The sequence below is a fragment of the Macrobrachium rosenbergii genome, chromosome 27 (assembly GCF_040412425.1).
Source record: "Macrobrachium rosenbergii isolate ZJJX-2024 chromosome 27, ASM4041242v1, whole genome shotgun sequence".
In the NCBI taxonomy this organism is placed as follows: domain Eukaryota; kingdom Metazoa; phylum Arthropoda; class Malacostraca; order Decapoda; family Palaemonidae; genus Macrobrachium; species Macrobrachium rosenbergii.
The window spans coordinates 12,622,313-12,632,070 of NC_089767.1; the positions used below are offsets into that span (position 1 = coordinate 12,622,313).

A 9,758-nucleotide genomic window follows, 5' to 3' on the forward strand; every position below is an offset into this window, starting at 1 on the left:
TTTCCTGTCCAGTGTTCTCCTTGGTGGGGTGCTGAAATATGGAGATGCTAGTTCCATGGAAGGAGGTAGTGGCAGTAGTTGCAGATGGGTTGTGGTCGATGTTGTCCATCACTGCAGTGGTGAACAACCCTTTTCGCAGTACTGGGGGACAGATCACACCCTCCTCCACATATTTGCTAACTGTGGCATCTCCTAACTGTGCAGAGACCTCCAGTACTCTGTCATAAGAGATACTGAGGCCATACTGATGTAGCATTTCAACCAGGTTTCTCTTCCTGGTTTTGGCATAGACTGAGAGTCCCATGTAGACTGGGAATGGTGTTTCTCTGTCTTTGGAGTGTCTATGAGTTGTTGCTCCTCTTTGTATCGGGAGTAGCAGTTGAACTGCATGAGCTGTGCAATGGCCTGGTCTGACTTTGATGCTCCAAATCGTAACTGTGACTTGATGTCAGCCCCATGCTCAACCATCCCTACAAACTGGAGCAGGAGAGGAGGCACAGAATTTCGTACACAAGCCTCAGAAAATGTGCCATCAAACCGTGACTGATGATCAAGTATAGACTTTCTGAGAATATTTGCTGCTTTAGCAATGATAACTGCCTCTGAAAGATCAGATGATTGAGCAAGTGCTTTTCCCACATCCTTTTGAAATGCAAGTAATACATCTCTGCCAGATTTATGAGCCTCAAGTTCTGGAATTTCTGCCAGAAGTTTGTCTTTGAGTCTCGTGGAATTTACACTTGGTGACTCTACACCTAATTGTTCCAGACGTTGTTGGTAGAGGTGGCAAATATCTGCCAGCCGAAATGTGACTGGATCATCTGAACAAAGGTTGTTTTCAACAATGTATGTCATCAGTTCTGACAGAACTAGTGGATACACATCTGATTCTGACTCAGTGCTACCTTGGTCTTTCTCAAGGCTCCTCAGGTAGGACCTTTTTCTGTTGTAGAGGGCACAAAGACAGGCATGGTGATACTTAAACTCCTGTGCAATGACATCCCCACCAGTCAACTTAGCAAGGAGCTTGCCATCACTAAGTATCTCTGCACATTCACGCAATTTCAAGTCAAGGCCCTTAGTACTAGCCTGTCTGAGATCAGATGCAGGTGCCACTTTCTCACAGAAAATGCAAACTTCATTGTCATGACTGGTTCGGCGCAGTTTTGCACGACTAGTCTCAGTGTTGCTGGTCTGGTCATTGGATTGTCGCTTTCTTGCACGGTCCAGTTTAGTGTTGTTAAACAACAAGCGACAGTTCACATGGTATTTTGCTGCATTTTTCCTGAGAGTGGCCTCTATGCCATCACCTTCATCCAGCCTTGCTGGATCCATTATCAGTGGCATTTCATTAATTTCACTGAACATGGGAATGTTCCTTGCCAGCATTGTGTACCCATCATGGTCTAGGACATGATGACTTGGAGGTGATGTCATGCTCACCTCTTTTGTCCTTCTGACAAAGACAACACAAACTCCAGTTTGTTTTTCTACTGCTCAATATTGGATTGGCATCACATTCTGCCATGATTTCACTTTGATTAAGGCCGAGGGGTTATCCTTTACCACCTTAAACAAAGCACACATTCCTGTATGGGATTCAACTAGGTTCGGTCTCCTACACCTAGCCCGATCATTCATCCAGTGCCATTTAAGTCCCGTGTGATCTGTACACCATCCGGGTAAGTACATGAACCATCATGTACAGCCCCATACCCTTCGCTCGGCTCTCCCGCGGGCACATCCTGTCTATTCAGGTGCGGCTATCTAACTATAGCTGGTCTGGGGCTGTTAGAAAGCATTTGGGACACTAAACTAAACTATACTACAACTACTAGTCTAAGATTACAGGATTAGTAAAGCTGGATTAGCTGGCACTGAACCCCATGCTGAGTTACACAGCAGTGATGTCACCAGTGTGCCCTGGTTGTGTGCAGACATACACTCTTTACATTTATTAATTTTCCTTCAAAATTGATGAGTTATTCGAAAGAGATGGCCTCATTAGGATCTAAAACCACAGAAACCAAGATCCATGCTTAAAACGATAATTGTTGAACGGGCATTATTTCTCATTATAATTATTGTTTCTACCTTTTCTTGGCAGCCATATAGCCCCATATTTAAAGGTAAACTGTACTGGGAAGCTACAGAAACATAATATTCACAAGAAATAGTATGGAAGAGCTTTTACCATATTGCTAGAAGCAAATACATGCCATTCTAGTGAAAAATTAGCCAAAATCTGTCGATACTGGCCGCCATCTTGGAATTTGGCCGCCATATTAAATTTTTTTGCGTGGCCAGCGCCCTTTTCTGATAGAGGAACTTTAAAGAGCACTTGTGCAAAATTTCATGCTTGTTTCACTATCTGAACGATTCTTATGAAATATGCAATTATCTGCTGCACTATAAGGTAAGGAACACTGCAGGAACAACAGGAAAGTTTAATGTAAGAGTTGGTTTACATCAAGGTTCAAATCTCAGTCCCTACATCTTGGACCTTGTGATGGGTGTTATTACATCAGATGTCAGAGAAGAAGTCCCGTGGAGTGTGATGTTTGCTGATGATGATGTTTTGGTGGAGCTGACTAGAGAAGGGGTGGAGATAAAACTAAGAGTTGTGGAGACAAGTACCTGAAGATCCAGGTTTAAGGATAAGCAGAGCTAACACAGAATATTTGTGAATGGGAGGGAAAGGAACACAGAGAGCAGTTAAATTAGGTTTAGACGACATCAAGTGGGTTACCACTTTCAAGTACCTTGGATCATGTGTGATGGATGATGGTGGCATGACTCAGAAATAAACCACAGAATGCAGTGTGCTTGGATGAACTGGAGATTATCGGGAATATTGTGTGACAAGAGGATTAGTGCAAGAGTAAAAGGAAGGTTTTATAAAAGTGTGGTTAGACCAGTGATGGTGTATGGGGCTGAGACATGGTCAATGAAGAAGGCTCAAGAAAGGAAATTGAAAGTGGCAGAGATGAGGATGTTGAGATGGATGTGTGGAGTTACGAGAAAGGATAGGATCAGAAACGATTATATTACAGGGACAGTCAAAGTGGTAGAAGTGTCAAAGAAGATTGCAGTGGTTTGGTTATGTCATGCGGAGAGAGGAGGATCATGTGTGTGTGTGTGTGTGTGTGTGTGTGTGTGTGTGTAGAAGGGTCATGGACATGGAGGAGGAGGAGGAGGAGGAGGAGGAGGAGGAGGCCAAGATTCAGATGGAAAGATAACGTAGCAAATGACATGGGAAAAAGGGTTAAGAAAACAGGATGCACAAGATAAAAGAGGATGGAGGAGGCTTACTCGCAACAGCGACCCCATGCAGTGATGGGTAAACGATGAAGACAAAGAAAGAATTGGGTTGTGAGTATTAAAATCACCTACTACTGATGTAGGTTCTTTGGCATTGTCAAATAATTCTTTAAGTTTATCAATGTCGTAATTTTTATTGGGTTGGTTGTATAAATTATAAATTACATAATTATCGTTTTTTTTTTTGTATTCTAATACTCGATATTTGCAGGTCATTAAAGTTTGCATGTACTTTGTTATAACATACTTTGTTATGTACATATATAGCAGTAGCTAAAATTTCCTTCTTCCTCTCTAGATGCAGATGTTAAGGTATATTTACCTATTGTTAATATAGTATTGTTGACATGTTGTATACATAATATTGATTCGTATTCTTTTAGTAATCTTTGTATTTCTCCTAGGTGTAATCTGATCTGTAGACCATATACGTTCCATTGTATAACATACCTACTGGAAACATTATGTTATAGCGGTCGAGTTTTTTGTATTATCAACTTGGATTTTTTTCCTAATAATTCACTCACGACATTCAGTTGTTTTTCTTTATAATATACTACGTACTCAATGCACATGCAATCTTTTTCATGGGTACTCAAATCCGTGATTTCTTCTATATTTTATAAAAAAAAATTTTCTTATAATGTTTGTTAAACCATCTTGCATAATTCAATGAAACAATCATTACATCGACATGTATTATCATGTATATTTCTTTCTTCAGTTTTTCTTGTACCAATTACTGGAGATGGAGTAGCCTAATCTCTTCTCCCTTGACAATCATTATCTATGGTATAGTTCTCTTTTACTTCAGTGTTTTGGATATCTACCTTAATAGGTTTTAATATTATTTTAGGAGATAAAGGTATATTCTTAGCTTGCTTTTCTTTTTGTTTTTTCTTCATATCCTTCATCTTTGGTTTAACCGATGTTTCTCTAATAATAGTGGGTTTCTTCGTTTTGAGTGGTGTTCTCTCCAATTGGATAAAATATTATCCATCCCATTTGTACCTGTTTCTTTATTCTTTGCCATTTTAGTTTTTATTTCTAGCGCATTAATTTTTTCTTGAAATTTACTTTTCCGTGCTCCATTATTTCTATTTGTAAGCATTTTTGTTTCATTACTGGTTTTTGTTATTGAAGACTATGTACGTTTCTTAGATGGATCATGAATTTCTCTCAATTTCAATTCTAATTTAGCTTTTTTACAGGCATTCCAGTTCTTTCTTGTAATATTTTTAACTGTATTGAATATATAGTACATACATTCTTTGGGACTTGCATAATGGTCTTACCCACAGTTTATACACTTTGATTCACTGCACTTATATAGTGTGGCATGTTCTTCAGATCCACAATACGTGCACACAAGTTCCTTTCGACAACATTTTTCCGCATGTCATTATTTACTACAATTTTGACACTAGCGGCTTAGGGACATATGGTCTTACTTCTCTAGTTCGGCCTAAAATTTTTATTTTCCGAGGTAGATCTTGACCTTCAAATTTTATTTTTGTGGTTTTTAATATTTGTTTATTCATCTCTTCACTTGGTAGATCATATAGTTCACAATTCTGTACTTTTTTTTTAAGCGAGTCTAACAATATATTCTTTTCAAATGGCTCATTATTCTCATGAAGTACAATGGTGCCCTGAATACTGTTCATAGTACCATGTTTTTTTTATATTGATGTCTATTTTTTTATTTTTAAGTAATTTTCAAACTGACTTTTTGTTGTGGCTTCTGTAAGTCATGTCTTCTTTTATCTGTCTAAAGGACATTTCAGTCGTAGTGTGTCTGCTCAATAAGTAATTTTCCAACTTGAGTGCTGATATTTTTTGGTCAGTTTCTAAGGTTAGAAACCTTGAACAACTTCCACTCCCAAAGATGGAGTCGAAGTGAGTTTAGGTTGGGTCAAAACGATATTTACTTTTTTTTTTGTTTGCTCTGTACTAGAGCATAGGGTTCCAGTGTAACTGCTCTAAGATTTTTTTCTAGATTTTTCTACACAAAGGTCATCAGAAGTGGTTTCAACGGTCGTCAACTGTGCCGAGTCAGTACCGTCAAAGGGCCCATGGGTACCTGAATCTTTATAGCTACTACTCATAAAGATAAAAATTAAACATGAAAACCTCAAAAAGATATCATTAGCTTTTCATGAATTTATTCTTCCACCACTGGCATAAGTGAGAACCAACTCCCAATTATCTGTGTCCCTACCCTACCGCACAGAGGATGGCACAACATGATTAGAGTGGCCCAAGTGTAAGCCAAACCCGCTTGCTAGGACTGATAGTATTACAAGAATACCCTCATCCCCACCCTAATCATATTACGGGCAAACCGGATAGAATGCAGAGAGTCCTATACCCAGAACCAGACCCCCCTGGAATCAGTAGCCCAGCCCTAAAGACTAGTTCCGTCCTTCAGCTATCAATCTGATATCTCTCAAGTCCAAACATCATCGAATAGTTGATGATCCTACCTCAATTCCCACTATTTAGCTTCGGATGTAAACCCAACCCCAGTTATATCTTTTCCTACTTACCAGGTCCAAGAAATTTTACACAAGTGGAAAATTTTGCAAAATTAGTCCAGAGAAATGAGACTTGGATTCACACAGGGAACAAATTCCTGGGGTTCAAGAGATCCCTCACCAAGTCAAGGTGGTCTCACAACGAGGGGGATCAGAGAGAGAGAGACACCCACCCAAGGAATTCTGACGCATCATCGAATAGGCCATACTCGTTTACACACACTCAAAGGGCGTTATATTTCATCTTACCTACCTTGAAGAGAATGCAAAGAAATCTTGGTAGCGTTGGCCGGCATCCCCCCTTCCCCTTCCTGAGTGTCGCCTCTCTCTCTCTCTCATCACGCAATTATGAATTCTATGAAAATCTATTTCTAAACTGGTGTGTATAAATCAAACCCCAGAATATCAAAAATAGATTTTTATTCTGCAATCCTAGCAATAAACCAAGTAGCCTAATGAAAAATCATGCAGGGCAAATCTCTAATCCCAATTACACTATACCCAAAGAATAAAATTGTTTTAAGACATTATAATAAGCAGGAACCAACTCTCACTTCCTACAAAAAACACCCAAAATCCATCACTTACGGTAGTCTGTGGTCTGGAGAGGAAGGAGAAAAAAAAAATAAAATAAAATAAAATAAATAAATCTGTGGTCTGGTGAAAAAAAAAAAAGTCACTTCGGCCCGTTTTATTCTCACAAGGGGCTATATGGCAGACTAACATTTCCCCTCATTTGAGACATGATTCCATTGAAACATTTTATCGGTGAATGGAATATGGGAATTCTAACTCCTAGTGTGTCCAACACGTCCTTTCGCCAGTGTTTCCCTCCACCCAAACAATCGCCTTTCACAAAAGGGCCTTGCACCAAGCGTCTTTCACAATGTGCTTCACTGGCCACACATGGAAATCTGGCTCAAACCCACCAAACTTCTAGAAGCTTTTCGAACTAGAGTACTGATGAACGGAACTTTCAGCCCATCCACGTGACTCTCTCATGTATCCACACCCATGGGTGCTGTACTCGAATTGCTGATTCTCACAGGCGAATATACGCTAAACGCTGAATTAAGAAATACACATAAACCCCCCTTGCGAGGTTTGTTAACCATTAAAAGAGATCGTGTGTCACGAGCGTGTACACCAATACATGCATGCATATGGACACTTAATGAACAGTCCACATAGCCCTCCCCGAATGCTCAGAATGCAAAGTGATAATAACAGTCATAAAAGTTTTGTGTTAATGTCCAAAATATAACTAACAACGATTATCAACTTTTGGAAATAAATCAATGAAGGAAATTTCAATCATTCCAGTTTTAATATTCATGAAGAACTGTAATTCAATTGATAAAATATAAAAATAAGTAAATAATGAAAATACAAAGCCTATAGGACGTTGATGAAGTTTGAAAATAGAAATTTAAAATTGTTAACTTTTTCTGGATTTTAATATTCCTATTTTTTGTATGTATGGAAACACAAGTGAGTGTATTTAATGTGCATGTATCCCAGTGTAAAATCATATGCATTGTGCATGTTTTTTCTTTTCAATTTCATTTACAATCATTCATCACCACGCCAAATGACCTATTTGGTCCAGTGCTTGGCCTATGGCCTAGACCTGGTATTTCAACATAATCATTCGGACAGCACTATGAGAGTTGATAGTCAGCTCAGTGGTCTGGTTAAACTATTCTAAAAATAATAATTATCTCTCTCTCTCTTTCCATCCATCACGTTCTCTGTGCAAAAGCATATTCGAAAAAGACCCAAGGCCTGATGATGGCTAACGGAAGTATTACTAAACTGGGGTATGCATCTATGCATAAGTATGTATGTGTGTATAATTATATGCATGTGTATATGTATGGATGTATGTGTGATATATATATATATATATATATATATATATATATATATATATATATATATATATATATGATTATCACTTTGTATGTGATTCATTTATCACATATACACAGGTGAAAAATAAGAAACGTTTCTTATGTTTCACCTGTGGTAATGTGTGATATATATATATATATATATATATATATATATATATATATATATATATATATATATATATATATATATATATATTATGCGTGTGCGAGTTTCTATATCGTGTACCATTTTTCAACTCTGGATCCTTGATGTAATTATTGGATTCCCACCCCCCTTCTTTCTCTCTCTCTCTCTCTCTCTCTCATTCCATTACGTTCTGTGAGCAAAAGCACATGCGAATATGACCTAAGGCCTGATGATGTCTAACAGACGTTTTACTAAACTGGGGTGTGTGTATGTAGAGTGTGTGTGTGTATTTTATATATATATATATATATATATATATATATATATATATATATATATATATATATTATAGATGGTGTGTATATATAGAGTACATATATAATGTGTTTGTGTTTATATATATTATAGATGTATATATATAACTGGTGTGTATATATATACAGTACATATATGTTTATGTTTGTGTGTATCATTTTTCAACTCTGGATCTTTGGACAATTATTGGATTTCTCTCTCTCCCTCTCTCTCTACAAAACGTTCCCTGTGCGAAAGCACATGCGAAGACGACCTAAGGACTGATGATGGCTAACGGACGTAGTGCTAAACTGGGGTGAAGGAACTAACAAGTTTCATAATGCTACGGTATCAAATACAGTTCCAGCCTGTCTAGTAATTTCCTCTAGGATTCAAACCTCCTTTTATTAAGTGTTAAACGATAAGCTATTTCACCCATTTGTCAGCATATTTTAATGGACACATACGATTATATTCCCACTACCTCTACTGTAATAAACACTGATATACAAATGCTGACATTCAACATCATAGGGGGTGTAGCTCAGTGGTAGAGCATTCGACTGCAGATCGAGAGGTCCCCGGTTCAATCCCGGGCGCCCCCTCAATAATGCTATTTTCCCTCAAGTATCACAATGCATCCTACGGCAAAATACAGGGTCTTTCCTAAGTGACGTGGTATCTCATAGTCGCTTAATGTTACACCAAACTGCCCAGTCACCTCTAACTACCGTCGTTCATCAACACTAACATGACAGCCGATCAACCATCACGTGATAAATAGGCTAGGTCAAAATCAAAACTGACACCCGCATTTACAAGGAAACACTGTTAAGTATATATTATAAGTTTTAACAGTATAAATTCGCCTTGTTTTACATGGATTCTGTACTTCTACCATATAATCATAATTGAAGTACAACCTACTTCATGCTAAGAATTGTCTTAGTTGAAATTACAAGATTATAAAGCCTTCATCATAATAAACTACCAATATCCAACAGTTCAACATTCGTCATCAACAAGCTTATCACTACATGAACTTCTTTCATGATTTCACAGAATGAAAAAATACATGACAACATGAGATTCAAACGAAAGTTTCCTGCACACGCATAAGTCTTGAAAGATCCCTACAGTAGACAACAGCTGAGTAATTACACTGATGAGGAAAAAAATGGGTACAACGGAATCTGAAGGCACTTGCCAGAAAAAATTCCAACAGGCAAAGATGCATAACTCCATATATTTCTTCTAAAGTTTTCCTTTTAGATGACTGTGGTTCCAGATATAGATACTCGTTCATTTTTGGGCAAGTAATGTTGAGATGAAGTTGCTAACCCCATTTAAGTTCAAGAGTCTCATTTACCGAAAGCGTCTGCCACAAATTGATAGTCACCTATTAGGCTTCCAAGGCAAGCAGTAGGGCAATTGTTAGTGTTATATATATATATATATATATATATATATATATATATATATATATATATATATATAAATAAATTATTACCTGTTCGACCTCTCTTCCTTGTTTTAATCGATTACAATAAATTTATCTTTGTT

The 9,758-nt window shown here is 37.6% G+C and overlaps 1 non-coding gene across 1 annotated transcript; it reads left to right on the forward strand.

Annotated features, from left to right (window-relative positions):
• Positions 1-8,728: 8,728 nt before the first annotated feature.
• Positions 8,729-8,800, forward strand: TRNAC-GCA (transfer RNA cysteine (anticodon GCA)). Its single transcript has one exon. It is a non-coding gene; the product is annotated as a tRNA-Cys (tRNA).
• The last annotated feature ends 958 nt before the right edge of the window (positions 8,801-9,758 follow it).